Here is a 17,677-nt window from a genome sequence, read left to right as displayed (position 1 = left end):
GTTTCCGAGATAAACACATTTAATATACACTGTTATTTATTTTTTGGTATTATTCAGTACATTGACATTGTTTACAGGTTACCCCAGTAGTGTAGAGGATGTCTAGACAAGCAATTTGATGCAGGACAACTGTGGTCTATCAAGTCAGGAAAATGCAAACTGGCATACAAAAACTACCTACACTACAGTGCCAGCACGTTGTGCAAGATTTTCAATTTTTTTTTTTGCTCTGTTCATGCAAGCTACTAGTCCTAGAGAAAAAATGAATAGGATATTTTTTGTAGGAAAATTAATGTAGTTTCAACAAAAACTTACAAATGTGGCATTACGGGTTTTGCATCTTGGAAATCATTCGGAATATAGCATTATGTCCATATGAAGTAGTTTGCTTCATATGAGTGTTCCTGTCATATCACTGAATGTACACCATTCCTCTAGTGACTCCCTGTATATCCTACCAGACCTGGTAACAAGATGAATACTAATGCTCTCTGGTGGCTGTTCTACTTGCTACAGAAAACTGCAACTCTAATGATTTACTTACATACCAATAGTGTGAACTTAAACTTGTACAGAGTTCATGAGATCTAACCACATCTTCTGGGTGCTTAACTTCTCTTTGTCAGGTAATGGACACTAGTATAAGAGAGCCAGAGAAAAAAATACAAAGAAAATTTGTGTTTCTTTTTTTTTTTATTAGAAATACATCATATAGAAAAAAATATGAACATACAAAAACTATATACAATTGACAAACAATCACTTTAAACATTATGTGATTGCAACACGCAATTATGTTTACACAACAGAATGATAGATTACTCGAAAAAACAGTCTTGCTCAAAGATTTGTAAAAATACTATGCAAGTATCTTGCAACATAACACTTCCAACAATGCAAAACATGAAAATATGTAAAAACACACAGGCTATCAAATTATGGCCACACAATCCGTTCCTCATTGAGGAACCAAATATCACAACAATCAAGGGCACAATAAAATCCCTCAATACGCTTAAAACAACCGAATTATAATGGCTGTATGAATACATACACACATCACATTCAATGAATCCTGAGCACCACTGGTAATGGTAACTGGCAGACTGATTGTACAAACATTCCAACTTGAAACAGCCTTACAGCAGTTGTCTCTTTAATTGGACAAAATAATGGCACCTCATAGTTCTGGAAAAAAAAGACACATTTTCCATTAAGGCAAGGATTTTGTAGTTTATATGTAACATTCTTTTACTAATAGGAGTCGTATTACCAGAGATAAAACAGAAGGTGTTGCAAGAGAAAGGAACAAAGAGTAATGTCAATCTAAGCAATTTTTTCTATCACAATTTTTCAAGTGTGACTCGAAATTGTTCTTCACTACAATACTCTGAATCACATACCACACAACAGCTGGGTAACGCATATTTGATGACAACAATGTGCAAAACCTTCTCTTGAACCAACATAACATTAAGAACCAGTCAGTCCCATTAATTCCAGTCAGATCCAGCAACTCCTTCCACCCCATTTGGAGAAAATTCAACTGAACAGAGACTGAAGGCTTTTTCGCATACCAGTTCTTTTACTACTTTCCTCCCCCATTCCTCTGAAATTATTACTTTTCACACATTACTAGTTAATATCATTTCAAAATCCATGATACCATTTCAGTCTATGTGCTCCATTCTTACATGGATATCTCTGGTCTCTTTATTAACATTGATTATGAGTATGGTTGTAGAGGCCTCCATTAATCTTTATCCTCTGCGTCCCACTCACAGTTCTTCTGTATTTCTTTTTCATAATTAGTTTTCAACGGTGCATGCTGGTCCCCCTTTATCCAGTATAAAACACACACCCACACACAAAACCATTAAATCCAGCTTGTCTGTCCACTGCCTCTATATGACTTATTTCTTAGTGAAGCCTGACATGGCCAGGGGGGAGATGACAGTCTTAACATACTTTCTTAAATAAACAATATTTTTAAAGTAAACACTTTTAATGACTAGCTCGCAATTTTCCGATCACAAAGTTCAATAACTAGTTTCGGTTGCTTATCTGCAACCGTCTTCAGGTCTGTAACACATGTAGGAAACATAGCCTAAGAAAATTATGTTCAATCAAGTAGAATAGAAAAACACTAACACCCGAGCAAAAATAATGAGGAACCAATTCTATAAGTAAAAGTGTAAAAGTGAACATTTGACAAAGCCATTTAACTGTGTAGTACAAACTATGTTAATACTTATCATGTAACATACCATTCAAAATATGAAAAGGCAGTCAATAAACATTGGAAAGCATAATTAGCTGTAGTCATGCAACATGCACTCGTAAGTACCAAAATAATAACAATATGTAGCTGAAAACATCACCGCAAGCAAGCCAAGTTGTAGACCTGTCGAAAGAACTAGAGACCGGAAATCTCAAAAAGCTTTCTCCATATCCAAATGGATTTTAAATATAAAGATAATAACGACAAAGTTAAAATTACACAGCAGAGATCTGTATTATGCCCTGAACTGGCAACAAGCCATTTGTAGGAAGCAGTCATATGTAATTGGCATTAATTTGTGAATGAAATCCCAGAAGCTTGTGCTGAAGCCAAACTAATTTTAAAACCATAAAAATAACACTGTAATGAAGTTAAAAACTACAAGAGAGGGAAGCTGCCTTATATAGCTAACTGGCAATATGCCTTATGTTAAAGATAGATCATAGGTGAGAGTCAATTGATGAAAACATCAAGTACAGCGTAGCACTACAAATATGAATAACACATGGTAATTTCGCAGGTTGACGGTCATATACGAAATTGTCCAGTTGCATGAGTAGAAGCTGGATCAAAAGATCATTATTTGCAGTAGTATAACAGTTATTGTCAGAACAGTATATGCAACAGTTCCAACAACTGTTAGGTGATCCATAGCTGTAAAGATATAAACCATACAGTTCTTAGTAATTTTGTAATAAAGCTATGTAATCAACATTCTTAAAATGAAAGGGAAATACCATTCCTTGAAACATAGCCATTTTTTATGAAATATGTATGAATTGAAGGATAATATGAAAATGCTGAACGCCCACCATTCTGACAAGAAATGTCAAAAAGAACTGGATTATGCAAGGGCTCCTAATGGACAACCAGGGTAGCTAACACGGGTGACAGGAAGGCGTGGGAGCGCTTGTATTTACAAAGATTGACACAACTGTATTGTATGTGTACTGCAAAGGAAGATAGTAAAGACGACTAAAAATTATGTCTACCATATGCCTAATGTAGTAGTGCATGGTAATAATAAAAATGATGCAAGATTGAATCATCATCATCAATAAAATGAAAATATACGTATAAAATGTAGGTCATATCGTCATTAATCAAGTGAAAAAACATAAATAAAATGCAGAGTACCCAAATGGTCTAGAGGCTATAAACAGCAGGGACTGCAGTGTTGTTCATCATACAATTTAACAATGAAAGGTACAATATTGGTCGAGATGATGCAACAGCTGATGGTGACGGGCATCGCCTCATATGAAACAGGAGTTCTGCTAGCAGCGCTGGAGGCATGCACAGCTATATGGCAGATGGCAGCCCAGGCTGGAAGACGTGCTGTCACAGATTAGCGATGACCCCTTCCTCTATAACATGGCATCGAAGAAACTGAAGAAATAATTCTGGCTGAATTCTTTCTCTTCATTCAAAACCTTACCTGGGGCCTTCTTAATGCTGAAATAAATCTCTATTTCTTCGAGAAAAATAAGTTTTCTTCCCTTTGGCGGATAATGTAATATTTCTAACCCTTGACAACCTTCACACACTCTCGCGGGTGGTGAGGTAACCACCTCCTCACAATTTCTCGCCACACTAACTCCACAAAGGTAAAACGGGGACAGCCATGTATTCTCTAGCTGTGATTGATCCTGATCGAAGTTAACTGAAATCACTCCTCTCTGCCTCTCAGTAGTACAAGTCTCAAAAGGTCGGCCGGTCATTTGACCACCTTACGAGCACATACAACACAGGAAGTACAGTCAGTTCACCGCTTTGCGAGCGTTTACGTGATTTTTTTCCTACTCGGCTAGTTCAGAATGTAAGTATTTATTTTTGTCATTCCTCTACAATTTCTCACTTTCATGGACTCTTTCCATACCCTAATGTCTGTGCATTGCTTTACATAAATTTTTCATTTCACAAGTACTATTTTTCTTCCTGATTTTGCACAGAACTTTCTGCTGTGAAAAGTAACAATTATTATTATTTTTTAAAGGGAATGAGGATGCCTTACGTCTGATGACATAATCATATTTTGGATGAACTGGATACGGAGGAAGCAAAGCAAAGCAGAGTGTGTGTATAGAATCAACACATTACCAGGCCCTAGAGAACAAGCTAGACAATGTAAAACTAGGTTGAAATATTTTCAGTGTATAATAACTCCCGAAATGGTAGAATGGATGGTCCGAAGGAAGCAATAACTTGGAGGTACGCAATAGGGATTATAGGCCAACAACAATGGCTGAAATAGAGCATTATTTGGTGCTTTGTTTGTGACTGCAGTGAAAGGGGGAAAACGTGCCAATTTTGCTGAATAATTCAGTACTAATGGCACAGGTCTGACGATTTTGCGAGCCAATTTCAGCTTAAATCGATTTATATTTTTGCTATGGGCTCTGAGATTTGATGACCTCAGCACGAGGTTGTTACGTCAAGCAATGGACAAACTTGCTCGTATCTGAGAAGTGTTATCTTCTTTTGTTGCAAAAGTCAAAGATCATTCAGTTTAGGGGAATTTGTTACTGTTGATGAGATGTTGGTCACATGTAGAGGACGCTGTTCATTTATCCAGTATAGTCTAAAAACCAGCCAAATTTGGGTTAAAAATATATGCATTGTGTGATACACGAATTTTTTATACACGTAATTAAGAAGTGTACTGCGGAAAACAAATTCCAGGCCCTAACATACTGTCCATCAAACCGCATGACTTGGTGGCTACATTGGTTGAATGTATAGAAGGGACAAATAGAAACATAACAACCGATAATTATTTTTCAAGTTACCCTTTGGCTGAATACCTCGTTAGTAAAGGGTTAATTTTTTTTTTAGATACAATGAGAAAAAATAAAAAAGAAATTCCCCCCAAATTTATGACAGTAAACAGAAATGCAGTGCTAGGAGACAACATGTTCAGATGTAAAGATGATAAAACTCTAATTTCTATGATTACAAAAAAAGGAAAGCTCTAGTAGTCCTCTCAACCACGCATGATACGCACACCATTGATGAAGTTATCATACAGCCTGTACAAATCACCAACTATAATTCAACCAAAGGTGGGGTTGATACTGTCAACCTTAAATGCTCTCGAATTTCCACATCAAGAAAGATGCAAAGGTGGCCTGCATTTATATTTTTCCGCTTACTGCACTTAGCAGGAATAAATTCGTTATGGATTTTTCAATTCAACACAGTTACTGAAAAAGACATAACGAGCAGGCTATTCTTACACGAGTTAGCTTTGGAGTTGATGAGCGAAAACCTGATGGAAAGAACTAAATTGAAGCATCTACCAAAAGATTTGTTAGTGTTTTTAGGAAAGTACACAGAGAAGGATATAATTAATAGAGTGGTACCAGTTCCAACTAAGAGAGGTGTATGTTATTTGTGTGGCTCAAAAAAACATAAAAACCAAGCGAGAATGTGATGATTGTGGAAAAAATGTATGCCTACAACATTCAACTATCACAGTCCAATCCAATAGCTGTCGCCAGCCCCACAATGAAGATGAAATGGATATTGAATGATTAGAGATATTGATCTCACAGAAATGTTTGTGATATTTAGTTTGTAATTTTCAACTAAAAATACCTTTTGTACACCAAAATTAAATTATTTTGTGACATGCTAAGATAGCCGACAATTCTACTCCTAAGTTTTATAGTATACATTTTCAAAACATCAAATTACAAAAATGTCCTTTTCGTATACCTTTGTATAGTTTATTGATGAATAAAAGTTTTTGATCAAAAATGTGTTTGAAATATTCTGTGAGAATTCCTATGTCAATATTTTTTGGAAATTTGGACTTTAAAAAAAGAAAATCCCAAGAGAGTGTTGGAAAACATTAGGCGGTCAAACGACCGCCCGTGCGGGTGTGTACATGACTCAGTCTAGCACGAACGCATGAAGGTTAATTTCCTGCACAATATGTCTTTCAATAGGAATATGCGAGCCACAAGCTGTTTTATTTTGAGAGTAGTAATGCTTCCTGAAACATACATGAAGAGAGTAGTAATGCTTCCTGAAACATACATGAAGAGATCGGCCTGTCTCACCAACATAGTAACGGTCACAGTCGTTGCAATTGATCCTGTGCACGCCTGGTTTACAGAACTTATTAGACTTTGGCCCTATCTGGTGCCGTGTGCATGTTTTAAGTGAGTTAATAGTCTGCATACAAGTACTGTATCTGCTTCATAACCCTGATCATGCACCCTGTGATCCCACCCGGTCAATAAAGGCACTCAATTTGAGAACTCTGCAGTCCTCAAGAAAAGTGAGGAGACTCTTAAGAACCTGACAAAGAATGGTCTCCACCATGTGTTTCAGCACTGGCAGACACGCTATAAAAAGTGAATTCAAGTAGAGTAATAAACATCCGTGAAAAAAAAAAATCATTCTTTGTCTTTTTTTATCAGCTCTCATATAATAATACTTCCATTCACTCACACATATACTCACAAAAATTACTTCCTCTTCCTTTTATCACTTGATAACAAAACATTAGTCTTTCATGTTATTATTCACACATATCCTTTTCTTTTATTCCAGATACATTTTTACTGTAGTATTATTAGCACCTCTTCCCCAGGAACTTAATCTTTATGGTGAAGACACATACAATATCTTCACCAGCTGTTTTACTGCTCTTCAGGACTGCAGTTTTTTAAATTTTTTTCCCTGGATATCCTGCTACAAAAATACATGCACACCTTGATGTTCAGTTGCTCCTGCCCCCTCCCCCCTTTCCATACCACACCACTTTTATAAAAACTCCTACAGCCACACACACACACACACACACACACACACACACACACACTCGTATGGCTACAATGTACCAGCTTATCATACTGTACCAGCAGGGCAGTTCAATTGTGGCCTCCAGTTAGACTACAATGCTGGTACAATATAATCCATACAACTGCACACCCTGGTGTGTGTGTGTGTGTGTGTGTGTGTGTGTGTGTGTGTCCTGTATTTGCGATCTCTGAAGGAGGACATCATCTGAAAGCTAAACTCTAACAATACATAAAACAGTGTATCAGCAATCAAGTGATTAAGACTGCTGAGTATCAACTTATACCCAGACCAAGCAGCACTCTCTTGTATGTGGCCTGAAAGTTCAGTATTAAGCCAGTACATGAAGGGCGACTAAACAAAGGGCTAATGTGAAAGTAAGTGCCTGTATGTGCCCACAGAGGGATTGACATTAGAAGGTGGAATATCAGTACCAGGTAATTGAAATGGGAATAAAGATCGGTCCTCAGGAAGTGGGTGTGTTAGCCTGTGACACTTCAGCTATTATGTTCATGAATGGCAACAGTGGACAGGCAAGTGAAATATGCAGAGGCAAGTATCATTTGATTACAGCTACATGGTTGTTAACAGACCATACAGTTTCACCCAAATTGTTGGCTTGACATCAGAGAACATCTACATCTATGCTCTGCAAGCCACCTTATGACGTGCAGTGGAGAGTGCTTTTGGTATCACTATGATTTCCCCTATCTTGTTCCATTTGTGAAAGGTGTGTGAGAATAACAACTACAGGTAAAACCCTGTAAGACCTCTAATTTCTTGTTTTTCCTGTAGAGGTCATTTCACGAGATATATGACAGAGGAAGCAATGTGTTGCATAACTCTTCTGAATTTTAAATGTAAACTTTTCCTTGATGCATAATGCCTACCTTGTTGTGTCTACCAATGCAGTTTGATAAGCATTCCAATAATCCTCTCAACACGATGAAATGTGCTGCTCCTTTTTGGATCTTCTTTCCCTCTTCTATTAATCCTACCTGCTAAGAATCCATTACTAATAAGTAATACTCAACAATCACTCGAATATGTGTTTTAGATGCCACTTCTGAAGGATGAATTACATTTCCTTCTTCCCATCAATCTCAGGCTGGTATCTGCTTTTCATAAAACTAGTGATAAGGAGCCATTCCAGTCTAGTTTGTGTCGACAGTTACTCTTAGGTATCTTACAATTGTTTACACTGATTTATTGCCAACACAGTAATCAAACACTAATGGACCTTTCTGTCTATTTATTTGTGAAATGTTGCATTTACTTTGTTGAGGATCAAATACCAGTCCCTGCATGTAGTGTCAATGCTCTGCAGGTCTATAGATGCATTTTGCTAATGGATTACTGGTATTTCAAACTTCCTATAGGCAACAGCATCAGAAAGCCTCAAACTTCACACAGCATTGCTGTTAACAACAATGAATAAAAATTGATCACCACCTAAATATGGCTATGCTGCAGTCTGTAGAGCAGCAGTTACATCTACAATCCACACTTTGAAAACAACTGTGAAGTGCATAGGAGAAGGTACTACATAATGCACTACACATTAGGGTTTCAACCTATTCCATTCATATACAGGATGTGAGGGAAATAACTGCTTAAATGCCTCAGTGCACTCTGTAATAATTTAAACTTGTCTTTAGATGTCCCTATAGAGTTATATGCACAGGGTCATAGTGTGTTCCCAGATTGCTTCCTCAACACTTGTTCTTGGGACTATGTATGTAGGCTTTCAGAGGTTAGTTACTGGCAGCTTTCACCATTTTTGAACATTTCCGAGACACACATCTGCAAGTCAAACTTTGGATCATTTATGTTGCCCTTCCTCGTATACGTTCAGTATGCCCTGTTAGTCCTATTTGGTATGAATCCCACACAACTGAGCATTATTCCAGGACAAGTGTTTCATTAATCCTTTTGACTGCTACAGATGTGCTCTCTGCATTGTGCGCTGAGTGTGGCTTTGTCGTCACTATTTCGCTTGTCTAATACTGCTACCTATGCTGAGGGATGACATTCTGGCCACTATGAAATATTTATCATCTGATTTAAAAAAAGAACTATTTGGTGATAAAAAATTATTTTTGCACATCTCCAGCCTGATATATTCACTCAAGGACTAAATTGCTTTTCATTATTCAACATAGTTACTGTGGCACATCAAATTAAGTAAAACATTGCACAGAACATTAAAGAGTTTGTACAGATAAAAACACATTGCGTAGATCTTGCGTACAGTTGATTTTAGCTACGCATTGCTGTATATGAAATGTAGATAAGGTACCGAAATTTTATTTCGAAAATATTGATCTTTATATCCAGTGGATGGTCACACAGGACATGCCAAGTTCTGCACCTGCGCATCGGGAATCATGTGGTCATAACAATCATCATACTTCATAAATGGTTCAAGATACTGAAATGAGGTTTGTTTGCAAATGACAGCATGCAAAGAGGCACATATGTTGCATGATAAATACTTGAAAGTTATTCACAGAGATATGGAAGTAATATGTCCACAGCAGTGAGAGGGTTGGCAAAACCAGATGTGTAAACACATTAACAGCACTTAAGGAAAACCCAGAGGCCGGATTTAAAAATCCTCAGCACCTGGGAAGCGGCAGATCACGAGTTAACTTGGCCATAGCAGTCAAAGGCTTACGCAATCTCATTTGTCAACTGACTACATTTCCCAACATCCTTCATATGAAAACATCTGCCAGCTGTTTTACCTACAACGAAACTTTGGTGATCATTCCATTTCATATCCCCACAAATTGTTACACCCTGGTATTTGCACGAATTAACCAATTCCAATAGTGACTCAAAAGTGCATAATTTTACGTTACTGAACATTTAAAGCATGCTGCCAATCTTTACACCACTTTGTATACTTATCTAGATCTGATTGAATATTTGAGCAGCTTTTTTTCAGATAGAGCTTCAGTTATATATCACCACTGCAAAAAATCTGAGGTTACTATTAATATAGTCTGCCAGTAAACTAAATGTGCAGCACTCTTTCCTGGGGCATACCTGAGATTACTTCTGCATTTGTCTATAACAATCAAAGATATCACGCGATGTCCTCCCTACCAAAAAATCCTCAATCCAGTCACGAATTTCAACTGATAACCATATGATTATACTTTTGTTAATAAGTGATAATGTAATTCCAAGTTAAATGCATACTCCATTCACTTGACTTCCTTGATCCATGGCTTTCAGAACATCATGGGAGAAAATTGTAAGTTGGATTTCACAAGATAAATGTTTTAGGAATTCATGATTGTTGGCATAGAGGAGGTCATTCTGTTCAAGGTTACATTTGAGTTCAGAATATGTTCTAAGGTTCTACAACTTAGGGATTTTTTTTTTTCCCCAAGGGATCTAAAGTACATTACGGTTAAGACAGTATATTATGGGTAAGAGAGGGACCAACTCAACTGCAATTTTTTTCTAAAATCTGACGTAATCTTTAGCAGGCTATGGTACCTTGTTTAGTTTTAGCAATTTCAGCTGCTTTTAACAGCAACTGACATAATATCAATATTACTCTGCTTTGGAATGGTTCAACAATTAAACTGGGGCAGTATTCTTGGATTTCCCTTGGTAAAGAAATATTTGACAACAGAGTTCAGCATTTCTGATTTTACTTTGCTACTCTCAATTTTGGTTCGGTGTCACCCGTTAGGGTCTGGACACTAACTCTGGTGGCACTAACAGGTTTAACATTTGTCCAGAATTTTCTTTTGGTTTTATTATAGTTCTTTCAAAGATTCTGCTATATTAGCCATTAAAGGCTACACCCACTGCCCTTTTGAAAGCAAAACACTTTTCATTTAGCATATCTCTCTCTCTCTCTCTCTCTCTCTCTCTCTAGTCCTATGCTTCGTTTTACACCTGCTAAGCTGTAGTAGTTGTTTCTTTAGAGACTTTATACAATGAGAGAACCCACCAAGAACTGTTTTGCTACATATATGCCTAGCCAGTGCTTGGACACCTATTCTTTTTAACCTGAGCCACAGTTCCTTTAAGTTCTCCCCAGAGTAAATGTTTGGGATTCTTCCTTAGGGTATGGAACTGCTACTACCTATTTACAGTCAAACACTGCTTTCACGTTACCGCATTTTACATTCATTTTTGTCGGTCCCAACAGAATGCTTTCCTGTCATTAATGATTCCATGTTACAACATTTCCCACATTTTACATTTTCCTTGGTGTTATCACAACCTTTAACATTGATTTTCAAGTGATTTCTGCAAGAAGTGCATCATGCTCCTGCTCAAAGTCAGCCTGGGAACAAAGCAGGAAACCGAGCGAGGTGGTGCAGTGGTTAGCACACTGGACTCTCATTCGGGAGGACAACGGTTCAATCCCGCGTCCGGCCATCCTGATTTAGGTTTACCGTGATTTCCCTAAATCGCTCCAGGCAAATGCCGGGATGGTTCCTTTGAAAAGGCACAGCCGACTTCCTTCCTCGTCCTTCCCTAATTCGATGAGACCAATAACCTCGCTGTTTGGTCTCTTCCCCCAAACAACCCAACCCAAAGCAGGAAACACAGACTATATGCATAAGTTATTGATCATCTAAAGTAGCATTAGTGTGGTAACCAAGATTTTCATTGTTAGCATGTTGGGGTCACGGCCGTCTATATTATAGGTTCACGGTGTTCAGAAGGGGGGAGAAAGTACGCTGGGTCACTGCCTTAATGATGATCACAATATAATGATAATGATCCTAGTAGCAACCTTCCTTCTGCTCATTGTGTTGTACTACAACAGCTTTAATTTATTTTCACAGCCATTTATGCAAATAAACACTATTTTTTGAATACAGCCATTTCCATAATGGGCTTTCATGAACTGTTGTTCCTTCCATGTGAAATGTGCTAATCCGTACTAGGCGTGCAGTCTTAGATTGGTACCACTTTATGTCAGATATACACATTCCTCCTCTAGATGCTCCATAACATGACGAGAATTTCCACAATCTTTCTCACTTAGGACGTCCCTGAACAGAGTGACTTTCTCGGCATTAAGCTGTAGATTTCGCACCTATTGTTCTCTTTTTACGAAGACTGCCAACTTCAGTGTTGAAGCCAATATAGTATTGCATTAAATGTTCCATTTGTTGTAATTTTATAATGATTATCAATAATAAGTGTCACATTAGAACAAAACTATCTTTTTAATATGATTTTACAAAAGACTTTTGTTTCCTTGTTTTATTTACACGATTGGACATGATCGAAATAAAGAAACTTGCGTTTGGTTTGTTAGCACTCAGCCACAGAAAAGACAGCAAATGTCCTCTGTGGAAGAAAAAATGATGATTCTAGAACATGTAGATTCGCATGTTGGATCATGCGTTCAATTAGTGAAGAACCTACGACTTTCCACTTCCACCTCGAACACGACTGTGAGAAATCGGTCCAAGATCGAAGCCAATGATACACAGTCTGGTTCCATGGCAAAAAAGTGTAAATACATTCAGCCATCAGCATATGATCATTTCGGTAAACTCGTTGTAGATTGGCTCGTTAGCATGAGAGCACTGGAAATTCCACTTGATGGCAATATAATGAGAGAAAAGGCACTACAGTTTGCTTCAAGAATGCGGATCACCAACTTCACAGCGTTGAATGGCTGGATCAATCGATTTAAAACTCGTCATAATGTTATTTACAACCAACTGTGTGGTGAAAGTCTTAACTGCTGATAGTGGAACTGTGAGCCAATGGAAAAAAGAACTGCAAAATGTCTTTAAGGATTATGACCCAAAAAATATTTTTAATGTTGATGAAACTGGCCTTCTTTTTATAACATATTATCAAATAAGACCTTATGTTTTAAAGGTGAGAAATGCCACAGTAGTTAAGTGAGTAAGCATAGGATAACCATTTTACTTATGGTCACCACTGATAGGTCGAAAACATTACCTTCTTCGTAAATTTAAAAATCTGAGGCATTTAAAAAATTTGAGAATTCTGTCCACTAATGATGAATCCAACAGCAATGAATCGATTGCCAGTTCCATCTTGACATCCATCATGCATGGGGGTAAAAAACAGGACAATAATGATGCTACTAGACCAATGTCCAGCATACACTGACAATCCTCAGCTCAGACATATAAACTTTGTGTTCCTTCCTCCTAATTGTACGAGTGAGCTTCAACAATTAGATCTGGGAATCATCCATTCATTTACATGTAAATACAGAAAAATGATTGTCCAGAAGGCTGTATTTATGCAAAATAATGACATGGACCCAAACCTATGACCGTATCACTTTTGAATATTATGCATTACGTAGCCAAAGCATGAATGGATGTGAATCCTTTAAATATTTCAAACTGTTTCATGAAAGCAGCATTTAATATCACAAAAACAAACACACACACACACACACACACACACACACACACACACAGAAATCACTGAAAGAAGATTTGTCTGAGCCAACAGATTTTTCTGTGACAGGCATATTGTCTATGTTTCAAGAGTACATCAGTGTTGATGCTTCAATCACCATTTCTGAGGTGCCAACATTAGATAGTACCATTACCAAACATTTTGAAGAAGTGGTGAGAGAAGTGGTTGGTGAGGGAGAGGATGATGATGATGATGATGATGATGATGATGACCAAGAACCAGTTATGCCAAGCAGTACAGAAGCTAAGTAACCTATTAACATTTTGAGGCAGTACACTGGTAGTGCATCAGGTGATATTAACGCATTTGATGCTTTGTGTGCTGTGGAGAGACAAGTAGAGCTAACTGCTGTTAGAAAGAAACAAAAACAATTTTCAGATTTTTTACATAAGCAAATTTTAATTGTTTTAATTTCATATTTAGAACAGTATAAAGAGAATGGTATTAAGATTAATTTATTCATTTTCACTTGATGTGTTTCCTATGCTTTCCGGCATTTTATACTTTTTTGGGCCAGTTCGCCGAGAAACGTAATGCAACTGTCTCATGGTCACTGATATCAGTTTCAATGTGGGCTTCTTCAGAGAGACCAGGCCTCCTTTTAGTTTCAATGTGGGCTTCTTCAGAGAGACCAGACCTCCTTTTTGTTGAACCAACTGCTTTAAGTTCACAGAGAAAGCATTTAGTACTGCTTCGTTGCATGTTTTCTCACGCTCACCTCTTCTTCTCCTTCTTCTGCATAGGCGTTCAACCACCAGGTTTGTCAACAGCAATTTGCCATTCATTTCTGTCTTCAGCCTTCCTCTTGAGAGCAGTATAGGTGGTGGTGCTGGTATCCTCCTTGATCTGGTTGATGTATTCTTGTCTGGGTCTGCCTCTTTTATTTTTTCCTTCCGCTGTCCCTTCAATGATACTTTTAGTGATACTATAATGTCTTAGCAGATGGTTGACCCACCTTCCATATGAAATTAGCTTCAGGAGACAAGGCTTCTCTTCCTTGACTCTGTGGAGCACCTCTTTGTTTGATGTCTTGTCTACCCAGGAAACCTCGAGTATTCTGCTGCAGCACCACATCTCAAACACTGTTGTTTTATGTTTTTCTGCTCCTCAGACTGTCCATGTTTCACTTCTGTACAGCAGCACACCACAAAGAAACATCTTCATGAGGTTTTTCCTGAGATGTTTGTCTATGCTGATGGACATCAAGAGCCTTCTCTTGTTAAAAGCAGCTTTTGCCTAATGGATCTGGCTTACGATATCCTTCCTTGACCTCCCATCTGATGTAATTTTACTCCCTTGGTACACACAAGATTGGAAGGTCACAGTTGCTCATTGTTAGGTAAGCATGGGGTAACAGTGTTTTGTCTGCTCACCACTAAGATTTTTGTTTTACCTTTATTAATTTTCATATTATGGAAAGATCTGAGGGTGATTTCCATCTGCACCAGCATCGCTTCTAACTATTCTGTATCTTCACCTAACACAGTAGTATCATCAGCAAATCTTGGCTTGTCTATTTTCCTTCCATGAACTTTAATTCCTCGTATGTCTCCTAGTCTTCACCTATTGCTCTCTGGATGTATCTACTGAACAAGACAGGAGAGAGTGAGCAGCCCTGTCATACACCCTGTCTGATAGTGGCAGCTTGATGTTCTTACATCTTATCACAGTCACATCTTCTCTATATAGTCTCTGCATTACTCTTCTGTCATGCTTTGCCAGTCTCTCTCAACACCTTAAAAAGCTCTCACCAGTCTACCCCATTGAATGCTTTTATAAGTTGATGAAGGCAATATGTGTGTCTAGACCCATCTTTGGTCTTTAAGCCGAGTATTGCTTCTCATGTGCCTATACCTCTTCTAAAGCCAAACTGGTCATCGGTGATCATTGCATCTATCCTGCCTTCTATCCACCTTAGAATAATACAGGTCAAAAATCTTTCAAACATGTGTTAGCAAACTGATGGTCCCACACTATTCACATCAGTTTGCAGATGCTTTCTTTGGTATTGACATGCATTTTTTAAAGTCTGTCGGCAGCTCCCCTGTTTCATATATAACTTGTATGAGATGGAACGCTTCCTGACTGCAAGGTTGAACTCAATGCACAACACACAGATTGATCTCCTCAGCATTCTCTACATCTACATCCATACTCCGCAAGCCACCTGACAGTGTGTGGCAGAGGGTACCTTGAGTACCTCTATTGGTTCTCCCTTCTATTCCAGTCTCGTATTGTTCGTGGAAAGAAAGATTGTCGGTATGCCTCTGTGTGGGCTCTAATCTCTCTGATTTTATCAGAAGAATGCTGAAGATTAGATGGGTAGATCACATAACTAATGAGGAAGTATTGAATAGGATTGGGGAGAAGAGAAGTTTGTGGCACAACTTGACCAGAAGAAGGGATTGGTTGGTAGGACATGTTCTGAGGCATCAAGGGATCACCAATTTAGTACTAGAGGGCAGCGTGGAGGGTAAAAATCGTAGAGGGAGACCAAGAGATGAATACACTAAGCAGATTCAGAAGGATGTAGGTTGCAGTAGGTACTGGGAGATGAAGAAGCTTGCACAGGGTAGAGTAGCATGGAGAGCTGCATCAAACCAGTCTCAGGACTGAAGACCACAACAACAACAACATTGTTCATGGAAAGAAAGATTGTCGGTATGCCTCTGTGTGAGCTCTAATCTCTCTGATTTTATCCTCATGGTCTCTTCGCGAGATATACGTAGGAGGGAGCAATCTACTGCTTGACTCCTCGGTGAAGGTATGTTCTCGAAACTTCAACAAAAGCCCGTACCGAGCTACTGAGTGTCTCTCCTGCAGAGTCTTCCACTGGAGTTTATCTATCATCTCCGTAACGCTTTCGCGATTACTAAATGATCCTGTAATGAAGCGCGCTGCAATCCATTGGATCTTCTCGATCTCATCTATCAACCCTATCTGGTACAGATCCCACACTGGTGAGCAATATTCAAGCAGAGGGCGAACAAGTGTACTGTAACCTACTTCCTTTGTTTTCGGATTGCATTTCCTTAGGATTCTTCCAACGTATCTCACTCTGGCATCTGCTTTCCCGACTATCAACTTTATATGATCATTCCATTTTAAATCACTCCTAATGCCTACTCCCAGATAATTTATGGAATTAACTGCTTCCAGTTGCTGACCTGCTATATTGTAGCTAAATGATAAGGGATCTTTCTTTCTATGTATTCACAGCACATTACACTTGTCTACACTGAGATTCAATTGCCATTCCCTGCACCATGGGTCAATTCGCTGCAGATCCTCCTGCATTTCAGTACAATTTTCCATTGTTACAACCTCTCAATATACCACAGCATCATCCGCAAAAAGCCTCAGTGAACTTCTGATGTTCCAAGACTTCATTATTTCCTGCATACAGTTTTTCAACGTATAGTTTCCACCCTTCTAGTATGTCTTTCTGCTCATATAATATTATTCCATCTTCATTCTGGATTCCACTGCATTTTATTTGTCTGTTTCCAAAAAACTGTTTAATTGATTTCTAGACAGATTCCAGCTTTTCTACCTTGATCATTTCATTCACCTCTTTGCATTGGTCCTCCAAGAATTGTTGTTTAGTCTTTTTTGACTCAGTTTATTTCATTCCTCAATGCTCTATATTGTCTTTGACCTAACTCAGCGACATCTTAAATTTATTTTTGTTATTATGCTTTCTGTAAGCCATTCTTTTTTATGCTTTGTCTTCTGTCTTCCAACTACTTCGTTTGCTGCTCGTAGGATGCTGCATTTCAAGAACTCTCTTCTTTCTTCAACACCCCCACCCCCATCTTTCTTCTACATTTCTGGTGTTGTTCATGAACTGTTGCCATGTTTTTTTATTCCACACATCTCGATCTAACGATACCATCCTTAACTCTATTCAGATCTCATTTCTCCCAAGTTCTTATGTTGAGGCTTTTGAATTTCAGATTACATTGTTGGATGATTAAATTCCCCTCCAATGACAGCATGATTACGAAATACATTGTGTATTAATAAACTGAGATTTTCTCATTTTTCCAATGTATTCAGGGGCGAGTCTGGTGTTTGATGGAAGAATCCTATTAAACTGACTTGTCAAAAACAGTCTCACATGAAGCTTCAATT

At 38.1% G+C, this 17,677-nt stretch overlaps 1 protein-coding gene across 5 annotated transcripts in view; it reads right to left on the bottom strand.

The window, feature by feature from the left end:
* Nucleotides 1–734: 734 nt before the first annotated feature.
* The window catches only part of LOC126263069 (cellular tumor antigen p53-like), a 93,744-nt gene continuing 76,801 nt past the window's right edge, over nt 735–17,677 (bottom strand). For 4 of the 5 annotated variants that reach the window (XM_049960056.1, XM_049960054.1, XM_049960055.1 and 1 more), the window contains exon 9: nt 736–1,188. The gene's annotated coding sequence lies outside the window, so the exon portion shown is untranslated. Of the gene's footprint in view, nt 1,189–17,677 lie in introns of all 5 variants that reach the window. The other variant, XM_049960052.1, reaches the window with a different exon arrangement.

This window comes from Schistocerca nitens, chromosome 6, assembly GCF_023898315.1.
Source record: "Schistocerca nitens isolate TAMUIC-IGC-003100 chromosome 6, iqSchNite1.1, whole genome shotgun sequence".
Taxonomy (NCBI): Eukaryota; Metazoa; Arthropoda; class Insecta; order Orthoptera; family Acrididae; genus Schistocerca; species Schistocerca nitens.
Note: the sequence above shows the minus strand (reverse complement) of the source record. Positions and strands in the feature narration are given on the sequence as shown.